At 43.0% G+C, this 23,064-nt stretch overlaps 1 pseudogene; it reads right to left on the reverse strand.

The window, feature by feature from the left end:
- The window catches only part of LOC139367297 (nucleolar complex protein 2 homolog), a 41,715-nt pseudogene that overhangs the window by 2,539 nt on the left and 16,112 nt on the right, over nucleotides 1–23,064 (reverse strand).

A 23,064-nucleotide genomic window follows, 5' to 3' on the forward strand; every position in this document is an offset into this window, starting at 1 on the left:
TAGTCGAGGTAATTGAGGTAATATGTACATGTAGGTAGAGTTAAAGTGACTATGCATAGATAAAAAACAGAGAGTAGCAGCAGCGTAAAATGAGGTAAAATTGTCCGGGTAGCCATTTGCTTAGCTGTTCAGGAGTCTTATGGCTTGGTGGTAGAAGCTGTTAAGAAGCCTTTTGGACACAGACTTGGCGCTCCTGTACCGTTTGCAGTGCGGTAGCGGAGAGAACACTCTATGACTCTTTGGCAATTTTTCGGACCTTCCTCTGATACCACCTGGTATAGAGGTCCTGGATGGCAAGAAACTTGGCCCCAGTGATGTACTGGGGCGTATGCACTACCCCCTGTAAGTGCCTTGCAGTCGGAGGCCTAGCAGTTGCCATACCAGGTGCTATTCATAGTGTCTCGGAATAGGAGTGCGGATTTAGAATCCGTTTTCATTGTGGATTATAATGAATAAGTTTAAATGAACATGGGGGATCTGATCCTAGATTAGCTCTCTTATTCTGATACGTTTTATGAATATGAGCGCCGAGGTATGTTCATGCAGGTAGGTAGGTAGAACCTAACCACCTTTGAAGTCCCTATAACCTACATGGGGATGGAGCTGAGAATACATTAAAGTCATGGCACAAAATACTTATTACAGTTTACCACAGCTAATTTCACACATCTTATACTCCCTCGCAGCCTAAATAGAGAAAATAGCCTAGAGATAGCAGGCAGGCATTACTTCAGACAGCTACAAATTCCTCTGTAAAATGGCCACCTGTGTCCTGTCTGTGTGAGTGAGTTTGTCTGAAGGCTAGTTTTGCTGTGCTTAAATATGTATGTTGTACTTTAATATGTGTGTGTATGTTATGCTTTAATGAGTGTGAGTGTGTGTTGTTGTTGTGGAGGTTTCTGTCACCCATGATGGAACATCTCATCTTACATTCAGGACAACACTCCTTTGTATCAGACGGATCCAGCTACTGTAGCACTGGACTGGCCTGAGGCTGCAGGGGAAACATGCTGCTCTGGACTGTGCTGACCACTCCGTCTCCCATTCCATGTACCAGAATGCTGCCATTGGTGAGGACATTCTCACCTTTACTGTTAAGGCAAGGCTGCAAGTTCTACCAACAAAATATGATCTAGCACTCTGGTACCCTGCAAACCATGACCCAATTTGTATTCTACATGAGTCAAATGTAATGGAGTCCTTTGCCCGTGTTGTGAATGGCTGGTGTTCATACAAGGATTTGTACATTGCTAGAAATTACCGCCTTGTCGACCTGATAGCCAGGAAGGAGAGACAAGTAGTCTCACCAACAGCACATATGCAGAAACATTATTGTGTAAGGGGAAGCTGGTTTGATGTTGATGTGTTTTCCTGTGTGCCAAATACGCCAGAAAGTGTTGCTGTGGGGGGAGGCGCTAACTGCAGAAGTGGGTGGCTACATGGAGCAGGCCTTTACAGAGAAGCTGCATAAACCAGCCCCTCGTGGCATGCTTGGACAGCCCCGGGTGGAGGTGCAAGCTGGCGGTGCTGATATTTGGCAGTCTCGGTCACATACACAGGCTTGCAGGGCGTGGCCTCCAGATTGCGGACCTGACAAAAACGAGGGCTAAAGCAATTGGCTAGGTACTGCTGTGTTTCAGCTGTCGTGGGCAGCTTAGCTGTTTGGAGAAGGAGGTGCTTTCTGTACCCTTGAGTGCCATGCATACAGGGACCTTTGAAATGTTTGGATCCTTGTTTTTGTCAATTTGATTGGTGGATTCAAATAAAGTATTTAAAATGTGTGTGTGTAGCAGAGGCTACTGCAGACTGGTCCCTGGACTTTGAAGTGGAGTTTGATGAGATGCTGGTGGCCGGGGGAGAGAGAGGAAGGACTTCCTTTGAGAACCCTTTTCACTTCCTCGCTCAACCATTTCTTCCCATGATTCTCTTTTCCCCTTATTACCTAGACTCCCCAGCCCCAGAGAAGGGTCTAATTGGTCGGTAACACATGGCAACACCAATGTGGCCGCTTCCTCTGCCCAGGAGCTCCCAAAATGTGGCATAATTTTCAGAGAAAACACCCAATCTCTCCCCATCTTTCCTCCCTCTTTTTCCTACTTACATACACAAACTGCTTTATCATTCTACTGGTCACTTTTGTGCATGTTTATATGTATACTGCATATTACCATTAGTATATATTTCTACAACCAGTCACTTTTCAGCCCTGTTTACATGTATATCCTACTACCAGTAACTTTTTATGAATAAACCCACATCAACCACTCCAGTACTCTGCACAATGAATAAGTTACTGGCATGGACCTGTATATCGCGTGTTTCTTCAACTTAAATCTAAATTCTAGTATGCTTTTTATTCTATTTTCTATCATTATTATCTATCATTATTTCTACATTACTATTATTATCACTGTATTGTTGGGAAAGAGCTCTCAAGATAAGAATTTTACTGTACTGTTTTACACCTGTTGTATCCTGTGCACATGGCGAATAAACTTTCAAACTTGAAACACACCCTCACTGGGGTTGGGAGGGTCAGCGGGATCTACATGCCTGTCTGACCCCATACGACCTATGACTTATTCCCCAACATTTACAGAAACCAGCCATCTCCCCCTCACACTCTCCCCCTCACATTCTCTCAAACATGCGTGTGCGGACTTGCGTGCATGTTTGTGTGTGTGTCTGTTTATGTTTGTGGGTGTGTCTGTGCATGTTTGTGTGTGTGTCTGTTTATGTTTGTGTGTGTGTCTGTGCATGTTTGTGTGTGTGTCTGTGCATGTTTGTGTGTGTGTCTGTGCATGTTTGTGTGTGTGTCTGTGCATGCTTGTGTGTGTGTCTGTGCATGTTTGTGTGTGTGTCTGTGCATGTTTGTGTGTGTGTCTGTGCATGCTTGTGTGTGTGTCTGTGCATGTTTGTGTGTGTGTCTGTGCATGTTTGTGTGTGTGTCTGTGCATGCTTGTGTGTGTGTCTGTGCATGTGTGTGTGTGTGTCTGTGCATGTTTGTGTGTGTGTCTGTGCATGTTTGTGTGTGTGTCTGTGCATGCTTGTGTGTGTGTGTCTGTGCATGTTTGTGTGTGTGTCTGCGCATGCTTGTGTGTGTGTCTGTGCATGCTTGTGTGCATATGGAGGACATTCAGGGGCAGCCAGTTAAGCCCTGGGAGCTGGAGGAGAGCAGAGGGGAATGTAGTGGGGAGTGGCCACCTCTGGCAGTTCCAGTGGACTGGTTTGAATTAGGAACCCCCACCGGGATCCAAGGCTGCGCTTCCTGTGAGAGGGAAGGGGACGGAGGGGGCGGGCGGGCCGTCGGGTGAGGAAGGGGAGGGCCGGCATTTCGTCGGCAGCTGCACGCCGTTTTGCGGGGACTCTCCCTACAATGAGGACCAGATGCAGAAAATTCCCCTAATGCTCCATCACTCTACTCTCTCCCTCTCTCCTTCCGACCTCTACGGTTCTTTCCCCCCCTCGAGTGTATCCAACTGTAAAGCTGTAAAAGAGGGCTCCTGCCATGCCCGTGTCCTGTGGATGACCCAGAGCAGAGGGTCAGACACAGAGGCTAAAGGAAGAAGGGAGTGACAGCTGAGAGAGAAATATTGAAGGAGAGAGAAAGGGGGAGGGAGATAAATATAGGAAGATGGAAAGGGAGATGGATAGACGGAGATGGATAGAGAGAGAGGGAGGAAAGAGAGAAATACAGAAGGATAGAGAGAGAAAAATAGAAGCATAAAGAGAAAAATACAGGTGAGAGAAAGTGGAAAGAGAGAAAGTGGGAAGAGAGAAATGTAACCTTTATTTAACTAGGCAAGTCAGTTAAGAACAAATTCTTATTTAAGGATAAAGAGAGAAAGAAAGAGAGAAGTAGGGACATCAACAACATGGACAGAGGTTTCTCCGGTCTTGCTGAGAGGGCAGCTTGGCAACACTATGGCCCCTGGTCCATTTCTTCAGAATGATCCAGTCTGAAATGGGAGCAGGATTCACTAACACCGACTTTAATACAGCTTTACTGACTCAGGATTAGGGAAGTAACGTCATATTCCAAAAAGAGCGAGGCCAAATGCTCATCCCGGAAAGGGAGCTGTATCCTTGCCATAGAGGCAGGGCTGAATAGTCTACTACACGGTGTGTGTGTGTTCTTGTATGTATGTGTGGGTGTGTTAAGACTGTGCTTCTGTGCTGCTGGCCAACAGTCTGTAGATGGCCTCTATGTAACTCAATACAGCCTCCTAGTGGCCAAGACAGGCATAGTGTAAGCATGAGCATCCGACAAGAGAGTCTACCAGGGCATTTACTGGCCAGCCCCAACAGCAAATGTAGTGAGTGTCGGCAGATCTCGAGAAGTATCAGGCAATGTATGCCTTGACTGCAGGACTTCAGACTGCAACCATTTAGTTGCATTTTGCGACCCTTTGACTTGTATGTGAGAGTAGAAAATATATATTAGGTCGCATCGGTGCGAGCTGCACGTTTGTTCACCTCACTCGAAACATCATATTTTTTTAGGAGGCTAAAACCATGATTTGGTCAAACAGTGTCCTTATGATTCCTCTAATGAGGAACCTTTTCGCTGGGGCCTGCTGCTGTGTCGAGCGAGCCACTCTCTTTCCTGGGGAAACAAAATGTTTAGGGAGAAAAGGTGTGTTCTGATTGTATAACATTTTAAAAACCAATTAGGGGGAAACACACATATCCTGTTGTCACAGTTGGAGAGGATTTTCTCAGCTTTGTCAGAATACTTTATTTCTCAACTTAACATTTTTACCTCAATAGCAACTATTTTACAAACAAGATATTTGGTATGGCTTTGAGATACTGAGCGTGCGGAATGCACATTGGCCATTGCGAGTGCATAGGCCTCATTGGGCGGCAAGCTACAATTACATTTACAGTTGAGAATTGGTTCTCAACTGGCCTACCTGGTTAAATAAAGGTGAAATAAAAATAAATAAAAAACTGTTAGATTAATGCATGGCTACTAGCAGTGGGTAATACAGTATATTAAGAGTTAGCAATCTAGCTAATGTCAGGTGGTGAATTAGCCCCAAATAAAATGTGCCCATGATATTGGAGCACAAAGATGCAGGCAAATTCATCTCTATTTGGAGAAGGAAAGAAAAACGGAAAATTCTGGAGCCCTATTTTAACAGTAAAATATAACAATCGCGTAGTTGTCTACCCAAAATGCACAACAATCACTGGATTAGGTTGCATATAAAATATTTTGAATCACACCGTGGAAAGAGGAAACAACATATTTCTTCAATACCATCTCAGTCTATTACAGTTTTTAATAAATCAATTTGAATGACTTTATAAGATGATAGAAATATTTTCTATTGCGTGAAGGCGCAGAAAAAAGTGGGGCGAGCTAATCATGGGCTGGTGCCATCAGTAGAAAATAGTCTGGAGCCCTGCCTTGAATAAGACAGACCATTTTCTGTTGGAACCACCAAGAAGGATATGAAGAGCCTCCATTGGAACTCAAAGATACACTATATATACAAAAGTATGTGGACACCCCTTCAAATTTGTGGATTCAGCTATTCCAGCCACACTGTTTGCTGACAGGTGTATAAAATCGAGCACATGGCAATGCAATCTCCATAGACAAACATTGGCAGGAGAATGGCCTTACTGAAGACCTCGCTTTGGACCATTTTCCTTCCATTTGATGACTAATGAACAGGACTAGAGCCCGACCACTATATCAGTTCACTGATATTTGCAGACGATATTGGCCTTTTACGGCTATATTAGTATCGGACGATAATTTCACAGATAACCGATAATCAATCAAAATTATGTAAAAGTGAGTATCATGCTGATCTGAACAGATGGCCATTCTCATGTGTCACTAATGTCACAAAATGTAAAAAGTTTATATTTGAAGCCTATTTTTGGTCAGCTCCAAACAGGACCCTGCTGTGTATGCGAATGGAGTTAGTTATCTTTGACTTTGAGTCCTCCATCGTCGTCCGAGTCGCTGTAAGACTCAAAGAGATCCTTGAACTCCTTCGTGTCCACCGCCTTCTCTGCTGAATTTTCCTGCGTTTGATCTCAGGAAGCTCCAAGTCTTCCATCTTAATCGAGAGAGGAATCGTCAATATGCAGTTCCATTTCAAAATGTTGTGTTATGGAAAGCTTTTTGTCATACAGGTGATTTGGGACCATGTATAACAAGCCTGGGGCCACATTGACTACTTTGACAGTTTTCTAAAGTAAATTAATTGGCCTACACTTCAGTTTGTTTCACGCTGAAAAAAAATCATCAAAAACAAATAATTTCTAAGATGTGTGCATGAAACCTTTGTCCCAATCTCTCATTGACAACAATGCATTGTCTACTCAAACTTTCCAAGTTATATGTATAGTCCATTAAATAGGATCAGGTCATTCATTCATTTGAATGAATGTCCTGAAAATACTGTGTTTGGCCCTAAAGTGGTTACTTTGTTGATTGGTGTTGTGTGTGTGATAGTTACCCTCTCCTTCCAAGACATCTCCAGCTGGATCTCCTTCTCCCTCAGCCTCTTCTACTGGCTGTAGTACCTGGTAAGGGGAGTGCCCTCCTCCGTAGTCAGCTTCTCCCACTTTGCCTGCACACACACGACAGCATTAAACACACTTGTTACATAGCCACTCTGCGTTTGTGCCTGTTTTGAGGTATTATTGTCTTGGCAGTGCAATGGTGCTCATCTTTCTCCTTATATCTGGCTCAATCAAAACGTTGAGGTATTCTGGTGTGTTTTCACTGCAATCCAGATTTCAAACATTATTTGCGAGCTCAGTAAGCCATCGCCCAATACCGCCCCAACAGAGAGAGAGTAAAAAGCAGAGATAAAGACAAAGACAGATCACAAGAGAGAGACAGTGAGGGAGAGAAAGAAAAGACAGAGCCTAAGAGAGATAAAGGGAAAGAGAGAGCGAGAGAGAGAGAAAGATGAAAGAAAGAAAGCGGAAAGGCTGAAAGAGGAGACTTGGAGGATCTACGCCCTTCCCCTAAAGGTCTTTGCGGATGGTATTGATCAGGCCCAATAGGATTATCTGACCTCCAAATCCAATAGACTGCATAGACCGCGGCTTCCTTCGTCAGTTAGATAAACCTATTTATGACAATTTGCAGTGGCGGTTACTAGGCTGGTCACCGGCGCAAAGAGGAGAGGAAGTGAACAGAAAAAGAGCAAGGGCTTTTGAAAACACTTCAAACCCAGACAAAACAATGCTATCGGATTACGGGCAATATTTTGGTTTCTACAGTTCTCTCACACCTAGTTCACCTACTTGGGATATTGGGCAAAAACCCTATGTCTCAAAATATATACAAAAAAGCATAAGCCTACGAAGAAAAAATATATTTATGCTTCAGTTCAGACACATTCAAATGTGATCTGAGGACAATGAAACACCGTTTTCAGTAGCATGTTTAATAAATATTCAAAACTAACAGGTAGAGTGAAAGATAATACTAAAATGCTTGAATGTACACTCACGATGCTACAAGGCACACTCAATGCTTCAATTACAACTCATCGGCATATCCAACAACTAGTGCTCACTCCGTGTGGTTCTGAATATTGTATTTCTATTATACAGTAGAGAGAGGGTAGGCTAACTCTCAGTCTGGGTGATGTGTGGGGGGTGTTTTTGTGTTTGGGACCAGAGGGGAGCAATGGCCTTTCCGCAAAAGCCGGAGACGGGCCTCTACCTGGCTGCAGTGCAGCACTGAGACGGATGCCATGGCGACCGGCTCCTCTGGGCTGGGAGCCGTGGCAATGGGCGCTGCCCCCCGGTGCCACGCTGTCTGTCTGTCTGTCTCTTGGTCTCTACCGGTGCGCATGCACACAGACACACACATTTCTCCAAGGCTATATTACAAGGGGACCGCCCATCTAATTTCACTCCTAAACAATCTTAAATATTTATCACGAGTCCGGGGCGAGGCACTCAGTCAGGACTGGAAGGAGCAAAGCAATGCAGCCCTGGGAGTGTGTGTGTTTGGTGGGGCAGGTGGAGAGTGCATACAATGAGAGAGAGAAGAACACACAGGAAATGGCATTTCTGCACACGCAAGCACACACACGCAAACCTTCACTCATTAAGGTGAGGAAGGGTAGGGGGGTGGCTGGTTCAAACCTATTAAGAACATCTAATGACCAGAGAGCCGTCCTTCAACCAGCGCCAGTGTTTACATAGGGATGTCTCCTCCAGAATTCCTCTCCCTTCCTCCGCTTCCTACTCAGGTTTCACTGAGGTGGCCGCTCTCTCTCTGTGTGCGTGTGCGTGCATACGTGCGTGCGTAGCCTCTTATCTCCTCATTGTCTGTGTGTAACGAACACAGCCAAAGGAGCGGTCAGGGGGTTAGGGGTCAGGCGGAGCATGATGGTCTCAGCAGGAGGAGACCTTCACAGGCACTTCCAAAGTGAGCTCTCCTAGACTGGTGGGCATGAGTTTTTGGGAAGGGGTTGTACTGGGGGTGGGACTCATCTGGGCAGTGGTTTTGAGTGATACCCAACTGACATCTGTGTGCGCGTGCATGCTGACTTTTATGACCTTTTGGCACAATTGGACTCTTGGAGGGGGTTGATTTAAAGCTTCAAAGCTATTCTCAGAAACAATTAGTTATCTAGTTGGAATGAAACAAACCTGACTAAAGAATCAACCATTGATGACCCATCACACGATTGAAGAAGTATTAGCCTTGGCTGCTGAAAAGTCGCAATGTCTGATAACTAGGGCTGGGAATTGCCAGGGAGCTCAACGATACAATGTCACGATACTTAGGTACCGATACGATATGTATTGCGATTCTCACGATTCTATATGTATTGCGATTCGGTAGTTCCATTTGATTGCTATTTGATATTGCACACATATTGCTCACTGTATGTCTGCTGTAGAGAGACGAGAGAACATGAGAAAACGAGTTTTGATCAGTCATGGAAATAAATGTGCTAAAAACATATTGGCTCACTATTTAAAAAGAAGATGCAGAACAAGCTATAGGATGAAAATACAGGAATCTTGGCAGAGGCACAGTTGACTAGCGCAAGCTAAAGCTAACTTGCCACAAAGTATGGATATACAGTACAGGTCAAACGTTTGGACACACCTACTCATTCAACGTTTTCTTTATTTTGTACTATTTTATACATTGTAGAATAATAGTGTAGACATTAAACTATGAAATAACACATATGGAATCATGTAACCATAAAAGTGTTAAACAAATCAAAATATATTTTATATCTGAGATTCTTCAAAGTAGCCACCCTTTGCTTTGATGAAGGCTTTGCACACGCTTGGCATTCTCTCAACCAGCTTCATGAGGGAGTCACCTGGAATGCATTTCAATTAACAGGTGTGAATGGTCCAAAGTTCATTTGTGGAATTTCTTTCCTTCTTTATGCGTTTGAGCCAATCAGTTGTGTTGTGACAAGGTAGGGTGGTATACAGAAGATAGCCGTGTTTGGTAAAAGACCAAGTCCATATTATGGCAAGAACAGCTCAAATAAGCAAAGAGAAAACTACCGTCCATCATTACTTTAAGAGGTCAGTCAATGCAGAAAACTTCAAGAACTTTGAATGTTTCTTCAAGTGCAGTTGCAAAAACCATCAAGCGCTATGAGGAAACTGGCTCTCATGAGGAACGTCACAGGAAAGGAAGACCCAGAGTTACCTCTGCTGCAGAGGATAAGTTCCTTAGAGTTAACAGCACCTCAGATTGCAGCCCAAATAAATGCTTCACAGAGTTCAAGTAACAGACACATCTCAACATCAAGTGTTCAGAGGAGACTCCATGAATCAGGCCTTCATGGTTGAATTGTTGCAAATCAACCACTACTAAACTACACCAATAATAAGAAGAGACTTGCTTGGACCAAGAAACACGTGCATTGGACATTAGACCGGGGGAAATCTGTCCTTTGGTCTGTTGAGTCCAAATTTTAGATGTTTGGTTCCAACCCCTGTGTCTTTGTGAGACGCAGAGTAGGCGAACAGATGATCTCCGCATGTGTGGTTTCCACCATGAAGCATGGAGGAAACGGTGTGATGGTCCTTTTGCTGGTGACACTGTCAGTGATTTATTTAGAATTCAAGGTACACTTAACCAGCATAGCTGAACCATCCCATCTGGTTTGCGCTTAGTGGGACTATCATTTGTTTATCAACAGGAAAATGACCCAAAACACACCTCCAGGCTGTGTAAGGGCTATTTGACCAAGAAGGAGAGTGGTGGAGTGCTGCATCAGAAGACCTGGCCTCCACAAGCACCCGACCTCAACCCAATTGAGATGGTTTGGGATGAGCTGGACCTCAGAGTGAAGGAAAAGTAGCCAACAGGTGCTCAGCATATGTGGGAACTCCTTCAAGACTGTTGGAAAGCATTCCTCATGAGGCTGGTTGAGAGAATGCCAAAAGTGTTGAAAGCTGTCATCAAGGTAAAGGGTTGCAACTTTGAAGAATCTAAAATATATGTTGATTTGTTTAACCCTTTTTTGGTTACTACATGATACCATATGTGTTATTTCATAGTTGTGCTGTCTTCACTATTATTCTACAATGTAAAAAAAAAAAGAAAAAAGAAAGAAAAACCCTTAAATGAGTAGGTGTGTCCAAACTTTTGACCGGTACTGTATACTGAACAAAAATATTTTTAAAGTATATAAAAGCAACATGTAAAGTGTTAGTCCCATGTTTCATGACCTGAAATAAAAGAGCCACAAAATGTTCTATATGCACAAAAAGCTTATTTCTCTCATAATTTGTGCACAAATTTGTTTACATTCCTGCTAGTGAGCATTTCTCCTTTGTCTGTAATAAAGCCCTTTTGTGCGGAAAAACTCATTCTGATTGTCTTGACCTGGCACCAAAGTGGGTGGGCATATGCCCTCCCTGGCACACGCATGGCTGCTCCCCTGCCCAGTCATGTGAAATCCATAAGTTAGGGCCTAATGAATTCATTTAAATTGACAGATTTCCTTATATGAACTGTAACGCAGTAAAAAAGTTGAAATTGTTGCATCTTATGTTTATATTTTTGTTCAGTATAATATTGCGATACGTAAGTGCCTACATTTTTTCAGCACATCACTACTGATAACCCCCCCAATTCAAGCTGGAATCTCATATAGGTGCATTTCAATATACTTGGGGTAGCAGACAGAGGGACTGAGGGGAAAGTGTGTGTGTGCTCAAGAGGTGAAATGAGGGCACTGGAACAGCAGCCCAGACGACCTGGCACCGACAGGCTCACTTGCTCACGGGCTGGCGGGAAGGGCACACACACTTACACACAGCCAAGCTCACCACGCGGTTGCGTCGGCCACTCCAAAGGTGGCCCTATGTCTCCGGGCTGTGATGTGGCCGCTGTTCTCCTGTACCTTCTCCAGCAGCTGGCGGATCTGCCTGCAGTAATTGGCCACTTTGCATTCCTTCAGGAAGGCTTTCAGCTGTGGAGCGGTGGAGGACAGGAAGGGAGGAAGAAGAAAGAGGGAGGGAGGAAGAAAAAAAGGAAGAGAAAAAAAAGGAAAATAATCATCTAGTCTGGTGCTTGTCTTTTCCCCCTGGACTGTGTCGTTGCTACTCCGTGCCCAGTGTGTGTGTGTGTGTGTGTGTGTGTGTGTGTGTGTGTGTGTGTGTGTGCAGCAACAGTAAAAACTAGAGTACAAGAACTCAGTAATCCATTCTGGAAGAGGGCAAAGGAAGAGGAGGACTTCAGTGACTGTTTGCTTTGGCAAGGGCAGATTCTGCCTTCGTTGGTCGGTTGGCTGAGCTCATAGAAAGGAGCTCGCCTCCCACCCACAACTAGCTGTCTCTGACAGGAAGTGGGCTCAGTGGTCGGTCGCCAGGGCCGCTGGTGGAGACATTAAAGCTCAACGCAACCACACTAAAATCTTAATCTCTCTTCCTCCTTCTCCCACTGTTTCTAACTGGCCTCCTCGCCATATATAGTACAACCAAGTCATGTTTGTTGCAGCCTTAAGTATGCTGTAGAGAGGCTAGCAGCTGACAATTTAGCAAAGGTGTAAAATAAAAAAGACAAGTGTCCATCCTGTGGGGAGGTGAGACGAGGTATGATTGTGATGTTACCTGGATGATGCTGGGCAGGGCCAGCTCTGGGAAACCAACAGAGAAGGCCTGAGACTGGAAGTACTCCAGGATGAGATCATACATCTGTTCTAGCAGCCCATCCTGAACCAACAACAAACTCAGTCACCACTGGAATTAGTACTTGTACTCGAAGCGTTTACATTTTATTTTCACGTCACAGTCAAGAGACTTGTTGGGTGAAAGAACCTATAAGAACCAATGTGAGGGGTCACAATTCTGTGTGAAACTTGAGTCGAGATTACAAGCAGGGACACCTTAACGCACTAAAAACACACACGTTAAGGATCACAGCTATTTCTGTGTTAAAACAGGTTTCTAGCTGTTGTTTATTCCACAAGTTACAACCGGCTATGACAGCGGAATGTCTATTTACTATTCCATTCACTGTCTCATCAGCTCAGCCAGGCAATTTATAAAATTGATCTTCACTGTAAAAAGCATCTAAACATCGAGTAAATTTACATGCACACTAATAATTCGATATTAAACTGATTATGGCAGGGGCAGATTATGCAATAGTCATGCAAACACCTTACTCTGCTTATCTTAATCAGCATAGAGTCAAAATCAAAGTAATCATATGTCGATTAAAACACATGGTTTTCTGAGAATTCTTTTGAATTATTAGGACATGTAAGCATCTTAAATCGGCTTTCCAGCTGTGTATTTGATCTGTGCATGTCCTAGCACCAGCCGAGAGCCTCCCTCTTTAGAGCGATTGAAGTGAGTTCGGAAGAACTGAATGTATGCGTCTTAAAATAGTTTTCACATACAAACTTTAGAAGACTGAACTCAGAATCAAATATGCTTCCCAAAAACAACATGTTCGCTCGCTGTGGTAAAACGTTTATTTTGATTGCCGATTTTCTGCACTTATCAGAGTGCCATCAGGTAGCCTGATTTCAAATGTGTCCATGTAAACTGGATTGTTAGGAAAATGTGACCGTTTTAATCAAACTATTATATTAATCTGACTATCCACAATAATCATATTATTGTATTCCTGTAACAACACTAACCATCTCACCTTTCTTTTAGACTATCAATCGGTTTTCAACAGTGAAGAAATGTATGAACCTGCGGTCTGTCTCTGACATTTGCAACATTGTTTCAATATTGAAGTTAATTCTCCACTGTCCCATTGAGAATTAACATGTCAGGTCGAGACAGACATCTTTTCTCAGCCAGTTAAAATCATGAATCAGCATACTTTTTATGGATGTATACTAAATAAATGTCACTAGAAAAACAAGTAAAACTAAATGAAATGCAGCTAGTTTGTCTTACCAGATTTAGTTTGAAGTGATCGTGTTAAGAGTGCAGTTGGCTAGCTTCTCTGAACATTGTCCTGACGAGAGAGAACATTTTCAATGCCAGGTGAATGTTGCAAATAATGTCACTAGAAAAAGCTTAAACAAACAAATGCAGCTACTTTGGTGTTATTCTGGTTGCACTGTTTGAGGTTGCTGTGTTGACATAGCTAAGTAAATGGAAGTATACTCTTATTGCAATGTGGATGGCTCTTAATAGAGCATTTGGTTGTGCATAGTGTAGTCTATGGTGTTGCCAGGGAACAGCACCTTCTTCGAAGAAGTAGGAGGTGAAATGTTTTACATTTTTTATTTAGCCAGGGAGGCCAGTTGAGAACAAGTTCTCATTTACAACTGCGACCTGGCCAAGATAAAGCAAAACAGTATGACACAAACAACAACACAGAGTTACACATGGAATTAACAAACTTACACTCAATAACACAATAGGAAAAGTCCATATACAGTGTGTGCAAATGGCGTAAGGAGTTAAGGAGCGAAGTAATTACAATTTAGTAAATTAACACTAGAGTGATAGATGTGCAGATGATGATGTGCAAGTAGAAATACTGGAAATACTAGTGTGCAAAAGAGCAAAAAAGTAAATTAAACAATATGGGGATGAGGTAGTTGGATGGGCTATTTACAGATGGGCTGTGTGCAGCTGCAGCGATCGGTAAGCTGCACAGATTGCTGATGCTTAAAGTTAATGAGGGAGATATAATTCTCCAACTTCAGTGATTTTTGCAATTCGTTCCAGTCATTGGCAGGAGAGAACTGGAAGGAAAGGCGGCCAAAGGAGGTGTTGGCTTTGGGGATGACCAGTGAGATATACTTTCTGGAGCGCGTGCTACAGGTGGGTGTTGTTATGGTGACGTAAAAGATCTCCCGCAGACGTATTGCCTCTCTTGCTGCGTTGTTGGACCCCATCCTTGAAACATCCTGCAGAGCAGCATACTTCTCCTCTGGCATACAGTGGCAAGCTACATATCCCCTCCTGGTCCTCATGTCAATCCTCATGAAGTTATGCAGGACATAGGTAGCCTTCACACATCTGAATTCCTCCAGGAGGCAATCCCAGATGGCCCTTGTCACCCAACCTTGCAGTGCCCTACACAGTAACTGTAGGTAATCGTTTTTGAAAGAATCTCCAGTTACAAGGTATCTGTAGGAATATGGAAGATCATGTCATTGTACTTTTACATCACCAGGTAATTGTGGAATACTAAAGTAAAATATCATGATAAAATTGGATTGATAGATGCATGTGCACACACACATGTGCAGCATGTGACAATAACAGGATCATATCAAGGAGGGGTCCAACAAGGCCATGCTTTTGTAGTTAAATGGATTTATTAGACTGGCGCCTATTGGTACTCCTCAAGGCCAGGCTATTCTACTGTTAAATATACATACGATCATTTTGACCGTCATTGTGCTTTGTGGATGAAATGCACATATTTAGGAAAGTCGGGGACTGGTGGGTTAAAGGTTTTTATTGAAATTAAGTTATTGAAATTGAAAACTGTCAGATTGACCATCTTGGCGGTTCTAGTGTTTAGTAAGCGCAACATGGTGCATTGGCCAATTTATTGAAAACTTCAACTTGTCTTGCTTATAGAGTCGGTACTACCTGTTTGCTGAAATGGGTGCAAGAGGGAATTTTGTAACGTGTCTCGAGCACTTTCACAAGGTGCTGAAACCCCCTATTCTCAACCAATGAGAATGGGTGCATATCCGCAGCTTTAAACCAAAAGACTGTAAAAATAAACACAGCCTACCTATCGCTCTTGTGATTTCTTTGGCCGGGTCAGAATCAGCTGCCACGGGCTGCTTATAATTGCAGAAGGAAGAAGCTGTTGTGTTGTTGATTCTTCGCATTTGCATCTTGTATACTGGAGTTATGTTGTTGTGTCAACATATTTGAGGTGTTGGCAGCTGCATAGGCTACTCTCGTTGAGTGTTGTGACATACTGTTAATATTTCAACCTCAACTCTCCATCGCCGTTGTAATCTACTGGGAAGCCAAAATGTTCCCAAACTGGAGATAAACGATGACGCATGGAGGATCCTCTAATTCTTGTTTATCGACGCCACCACTCGCCATCGTACAGAACTAGTTCTCGGCTGCGCCTCGCAAAAGAACAGTTTGAAATGTGAATTTTGATTACAACGTACTCAGTTGTTTTAACTGTATAACCTAAAATGCTAGTTTTTTTTCAGGTCAGAATTACTCAAGAGGCATAGGCAGTGTAGGCATAGCCTAGTGTTTTTTTCCTTATTTTTTTGTATTAATTCAGGATCACAGTGCGGACAAACAGAGGTCCCTGTACCGAACGGATCAATATGAATATGTGTACCATTACGCCTCTAGATAAGAACTTTGCCAACCTGCATGGCAAAGGAACATTTTAGAACACAAAGACTTCACGACTGGGTCGCGCCTCTGGCAACCTAACCGATAGAATGAAAGACCAGCCGGTGGACATGCTAGCAAAGTCGACAGGCTAGCATGCTGTAAAAACTGTTGGAGACGGACAGAAGGGTGTGTTCATAACAATTCAACTGTTCTACGTTGTTAGCTACAGTAGCAAATAGATCCAAGTAGGCTGGACTCATCAAACATATGGAATTGTTTTATGATGGCCATACCAAGGATCATTTAGCTATTTGATTTAGAATTTTAGTACCCCATTAGGTATCAGAAATACATTTATTTACATATTTTGATGAAACATTTAATTTTGCCATACTGCCATAAGCCCATAGAAACACACTGAATAACTGGTTCATACATGGAAAAAAAATCTATGTCTGTCCAATATATATATCCGAGAGATATAAGATCAGGATTTTTAACAAATATTTAACCCTTTTTTTAGGCACTTAACTACTTCTGTATGTACATACTTCCATGGGTGTCCTAGAGCAAAACGGAGAACAGTGTGTAGACCAAACGGGTCGGACGCTACAGACAGAAATGGTCAGATCGGCTTTACCAACTTCAGACAAGTCCCCTGACACTTTTAGGGTTGTAGAGCAAAATGGACATAATAGTTTGTAGAACAAACCGTTCGGACGCTACAGACAGAAATGGTATTTTGTGTGGCTGGCAGGTAGCCTAGCGGTTAGAGCACTGGGCCAGTAACCGAAAGGTTACGGGTTTGAATACCCGAGTCGACAAGCTGAAACATCTGTTGATGTGCCCTTGAGCAAGACACTTATCCCTCATTTGCTCCAGTGGCGGAGTACTACTATGGCTCTCCCTGTAAAACACATTTCACTGCACCTACCTGGTGTATATGACAGTAAAAAAAAGTATTTATTTTTTATTGTGAAAGGCTTATATTTAGCCAAGGTATAATTTAACTAGCCAAGGTATAATTTCACAAGCCCAGAATTCTTTAGATTACTGCTGACTGTTTGAAATGCAGTGTATTTGACCTTTTATTGTACAACAAAGCTTATTTAGCGATAGTTATTGTGAATCGCCCATTCACATGGGCCCAATTGTTTTTATATATGATTTACAGGTCGCCCAGCCCTCGTTAAGATAACATTACCACCAGCTTATCCAAAGACATGGTCCTCTTTTCCAAATGATTTAGCGTGGGTCCGTCAACACGGCAGTTAGGCTATACATGAAATACAACACAGAGGGTATGACCGACTGTTCCATCCATTTGAGTTCTATTATGGTAATAATGCTAATTTCTGTACTGTAGGCCAAGCTAAGACCCATTGTCGCATAGTCTATTGTGGTAGTTGGTCACTCTCAACTTGGTCTATTGGGCAGATAGGTGCTCGTTTAGCCAGGTCTGACAGTAGCAGGGTAGAGTCATGATACACTGACTGCATGGTAGAAGCAATCGGTGGAGCCGGTGCCGTTGGTTGCCCCAGGCGACAGCAGCGAAGCCAGCCCTGACGAGAGGAGTGCGAGGGATAATCCCAGAGGGCCTTGAGGCAATCCTCTTGGCAGCGACAACGAGCACTGCGATTTACACCCGGGTAAGAGCCCCTGACATCCGCTTTCGCCCGCTGCCCTTAATCCTCTTATGCACACATAGAGGGTAACACCCACAGTGTCAGTGACGAGTGTGAAAATACATTAGTTAAGGCCTGAGCCATGGAGCTCATCAGCTGCTCTTGTTGCCTTGTAAATGCTATCGTTATTCTATTACAGTGACACAAACAATAGGTTGAGTAGTGCACCATAATCTAATCTGGAATCTTTCCCAACATTTTTTACAATTTAAAGCATGGTGGAATTGTGAGGAATTGTATAATGGTCATATATGAATCAAATCTGACTGGATTTTCATGAGGAAGTCCAGAACAACTAATACAGTAAAAATATGAAACTAAACTACGTGACAATGCAGGACAACGAGAGCTATTTTCGCTAAATGCACGTAGGTTGAACATAAAAGGACATCCTCTCTCATCCTGTAGATTTAGGCTACTCCAACAAACATCTTAAGCTAGTTGCACATTCCCTCTAGACATGCTACAATAGCTAGGGCTAAGAGAAATACCTGAGCTCCTGACCAATGACCTATCAGACTATCAATTCTTGTACTAAGGCACCAAGCCGCACCATTGTAGGCACCACAATCTCTGTAACTGTCACGACTTCCACCGAAGTCGGCCCTTCTCCTTGTTCGGGTGGTGTTCGTTGATCGACGTCACCGGCTTTCTAGTTACTACCGATCCATTTTTCTGTTTCGTTTTGTTTTGTCTGATTACATACACACCTGTTTTACATTCCCTCATTACATTCCCTATTTACCATCTGACATACATTTCTGTTCTGTCCGTGATTGTTTCCTGCATGGCAGGAAGTGGTTGTGTTCGTGTTAGAGTTTTGTTGTATGTTCCATTTTTGGAATTTTGCTTTATTCTTTGAGTAAACTCAATTGGATTACTCCATACCTGTGTCCTGCGCCTGACTCCGCTTTCACTCTGCACCCAATCGCTGACAGCAACCATTATAAAACAGGTGCATCTCCATGTGGTCTGTCAGAACAAGTCATAGAAATAACCCAGTTAAAGGAAAGGAACATGAATGCAACAAAAACACCCAAATACTTTTTTTTAGAAACGGTAGTGATGCAGGCATTTAGATGTTGTACATATGAAATTGTGTCATTCTGAACTTTATCCACAATATAAAACAGGTGCATCAATGTTACAGTATATTCCATTTTGTGCGACTCGAGCTGTTTCCCCTATCCAGTTGTTCCATTCTCTGAGTAGCATGAAGCTAGAATTAACAGAAGGGTATCACTCGAGTCGCAACAAAATTAAATATAACGTTGCAGATAAAGTTCGTAATGACACCATTTCATTTGTACAACATCTAAAACAGCCATTTTCAACTGGTAGGTCGAGACCCAAGTGTGGGTCCCGGAAGGTTTTGAGTGGGTCATAGGTGTCTGAGTAAAAAATATATACATATTATTTTTATGAAAAAATAATACTCTGGTCTGAACTTTAATGGCTTAAACCAGGTAGAAAGTGTGTAAAAATTATAATGAACTTAAAATTGTCAAATAATTTACCCCCCCCCCCCCCACCCCCAAAAAAAACATTATTCAATCACATTTTCAATATAGAGCTAATTACCCAGCTAGCACTGTGGATCTGGGCCGATTCCAGCAGTGTTTTGTGGAACTCGGCTGAGAGTCAGACTCAGCCGACGTCATGTGGCCCGGCCCGAGTCTGGGTCGCCTTAGGCAGTATTACTTATGGCTAGGATGCGGAGATTGAGCTCGGACCGATTCCAGTGTGAGTTATCTGGCCCAAATGTATTACTTAAGGCTCGGGCCGATTCCGGTGCGATTTATCTGGCCCAAATGTATTACTTGGGTCTCAGGACGATTGGGCCTACTCTCTGGCAGATGATTACATTGGCAGCTTTATATAATTAATGTTTAATTATTTATACATTTTTCCACATTTTCTCATTGTTTCTGTGATCAAAAAATAAAATTACCATTTAAATTGAATTCTTTAAGAGTCCTGTTTAAGTTGTATTTTAGTATTTTGATACTTTGTGCAAGACAATAAGCATTAAAAACTTTGTGGGTGGAGCTTCCAGAGTGACACAGTGGTCTAAGACACTGCTTCGCAGTGCAAACAGCGTTGCTACAGATGCTAGTTCGATACTATTGCCGGCTGCGACTGGGAGACCCATGAGGCGACGTCCAAGTTAGGGGAGGGTTTGGCCGGCCGGGATGTCCTTGTCTGATTGCGCTGTGGCGGGCCAGGTGCATGCATGCTGACACTGTCACCAGGTGTATGATGTTTCCTCCAACATATATTTTTTTGGGGGGGTGGATGAGTATAATTTGTATGCATAAAATGTAAAATAGTAAATTTTAAATGACTAAAACGGATAATTTTGTATACATTTATTTAAATTAGCATCGGCAGCTTCTGGGGGCATTCTGGTAAGATGCCGGCAAATTTGGCTGAATTCCGGTAGACGGAAACGGCCCAGTGTACATGGGCCGATTCTGGGCAGTCATTCATTTTGATTCCGGGTCATTTTGAAGAGGGCCGCTTCTGGGTCGATTCCTCATGGCTAGCTGGGTAGCAGCATTATTTTGGTTGATTTTTGTGGTCTCAAACCAGTGAGTTTAATATTCTTCATCAAGAATATGGGTAACATTTAATTATTGACAATGAAAGAGGTGGGAATGTTGTTCCCTTGTCATATAATTGCCACATTTACCATCAATATAGCATCAAAATTGTTTTCCTGATTGTATTTTGGCTATTATTTTTTCGCGATGTGAGTTTTGGGTCGCAACTGAGACAACCCGGTTGGGTCCCGAGGCAAAACCAGTTGAGAACCACTGATCTAAAAGACCTGCTGGGAGATTTTCCCTTTCTTAAAGGACGTATTTGGGTATTTTTGAGCATTTCATGTTTTTTTTAGAGCCCCCGTACTGCTCAATGAGGAAGTGAGTCGCTGGTAAGTTTCTCCAAAACAAGTGAAATCACAACAACAACAAAATACAAAAAAAGTGTTTGGACCCTTCTATAACATGCCATTTAAATAAAACAATACAGCAAAATTCTCCTTTATAGCCTAATTACTGGTAGCCTAATTAGATTACTAATTGAGATGATTCAAGTATCAAGAGGTCAAGTGTCATGAGAATATACTATATTGACCTGCTTGAGGACAAAACTAGGCCTCCCAATTAAAAATACATTTTCCTAGCCATTACAACCTATGAATCTAGTAGTACTAAGCCTTATTCCCACCATGGCTAAGACAAGCTAACTGAGCTAGCAGTACTCACCCAGTCTTCCCTGTGGTAACAAGCCTAGTTAGCATGCTAAGCTAGCAATACTTACCAGTCGAAGTCTTCTCCTGTTGTACACAAGCCTATTTAGTTAACACGCTCAACTAGCAATACCTTCCCTCTAGGCCTTCTCCTTCAGGTTGGTGTTGCTGAGCTTTAGGATAACATCAAATTTGATGGGCTTCACACTCATCCGACCAGGCTTCTTGTTAAAGTCCACTTGACGGATGATCTAAAGGACACACAAAATAACAGAAAAATGTGTGCCTTCAGAAATCATGCTAAATTAGCAAAAACTTTACACACGTTAGACATCATCAAAACACCAGTGACAGTGCCTGCCCTCAAAAACACACAAGCCAGGACGTCACCATCCTTTGGTATGGGGCTTGTACAATGGAAAAATAATTGAGGTTCCTGACGACAGACATTTTAATAAATGATCAATGCAAATATAGGACCAAAGGTTACAGTCCGTAAAAAAGCATATCATTAAAAACTACAACACATCAAACACTATATGCTTGGTTGGTTTTTGAGTGTTTGTGTGCCCCTGGTGATGTGACCCTTTAGTAGCTGTGTCTTCTGCAAAAGCTACTGGGGATCCAAATGAACAAATGCCAATTATATTGTGCATGTCCTTCAGAATCAGCACAGTATGTGCCAGTGCTATATTTCTGTATTTTTACTGATATCATTTTGCATATCACATTGTGTGTTTTATGTGTACTGGATTGACCAAAAACTGTATATTTCATTTGTGTATCTGTGTGTGTGTGCATGTGAGGTTGTTGGCACTAGGCGAGCGGGAGCACTCCTGGCCAGGTCTGTCTGTACAGACATCGGATGTGGTGGTGGTCGCCTGGGGGTGGGGGGTATGGGCCAGCCCTGATACACAGAGGGGGCCACTGTAGCAGGAAGCTCCAAATCATATACCCCCCAACACACACACACACACACACACACACACAAACACACACACACACAAAGTATGTATGATGGTGTGGTTTGTTATTGTATATGGAGTGTGTCTTAGTGTTTGTTGGCGTCCTGTGGTAAGCTAGCACGAGAAAGGCAGTATGGGAGGTGACCGCTTGTTCCCGTGTGCATGTGCACAGTTTGACCAGAGCGATAAAGACCAGGCTGTGGTTTACGCTCTGCTCCTAACTCAGACATACCAAACTTGACACATTTGTATGATCCCACAATACACGCATTTGCCTAGGCTCTTTTTTAGTCTAATAATGTTGGCAGGAGACTGCCTCAGTATGAATTGTAGTTTAAAGACTGTTATGGGTACTTGGTAATTGGCTTCTCTTCATCTAGCTAACTAGAAATATACTTAAAATGTACAATCAGAGCACTCCCTAGGATTTTCTGACAAGGTGGTGCTGATGTACTGTCGTGGCCAAATGTTTTGAGAATGACACAAATACGAATTTTCACAAAGTCTGCTGCCTCAGTTTGTATGATGTCAATTTGCATATACTCCAAGATGTTATGAAGAGTGATCAGATGAATTGGAATTAATTGCAAAGTCCCTCTTCGCCATGCAAATGAACTGAATCCCCAAAAAACATTTCCACTGCATTTCAGCCCTGCCACAAAAGGACCAGTTGACATCATGTCAGTGATTCTATCGTTAACACAGGTGTGAGTGTTGACAAGGACCAGGCTGGAAATCACTCTGTCATGCTGATTGAGTTCGAATAACAGACTGGAAGCTTCAAAAGGAGCGTGGTGCTTGGAATCATTGTTCTTCTCCTGTCACCCATGGTTACCTGCAAGGAAACATGTGCCGTTATCATTGCCAGTAAGATTGCACCTAAATCAACCATTCATTGAATCATCAAGAACTTCAAGGAGAGCGGTTCAACTGTTGTGAAGAAGACTTCAGGGCGCCCAAGAAAGTCCAGCAAGCGCCAGGACCGTCTCCTAAAGTTGATTCAGCTGCGGGATCAGGGCACCACCAGTACAGAGCTTGCTCAGGAATGGCAGCAGGCGTGAGTGCATCTGCACGCACAGTGAGGGGAAGACTTTTGGAGGATGGCCTGGTGTCAAGAAGGGCAACAAAGAAGACACTTCTCTCCAGGAAAAACATCAGGGACAGACTGATATTCTGCAAAAGGTACAGGGATTGGACTGCTGAGGACTGGGGTAAAGTAATTTTCTCTGATGAATCCCCTTTCCGATTGTTTGGGGCATCCGGAAAAACGCTTGTCCGGAGAAGACAAGGTGAGCGCTACAATCAGTCCTGTGTCATGCCAACAGTAAAGCATCCTGAGACCATTCATGTGTGGGGTTGCTTCTCAGCCAAGGCAGTG

This window comes from Oncorhynchus clarkii, chromosome 16 (genome assembly GCF_045791955.1).
Source record: "Oncorhynchus clarkii lewisi isolate Uvic-CL-2024 chromosome 16, UVic_Ocla_1.0, whole genome shotgun sequence".
NCBI lineage: Eukaryota > Metazoa > Chordata > Actinopteri > Salmoniformes > Salmonidae > Oncorhynchus > Oncorhynchus clarkii.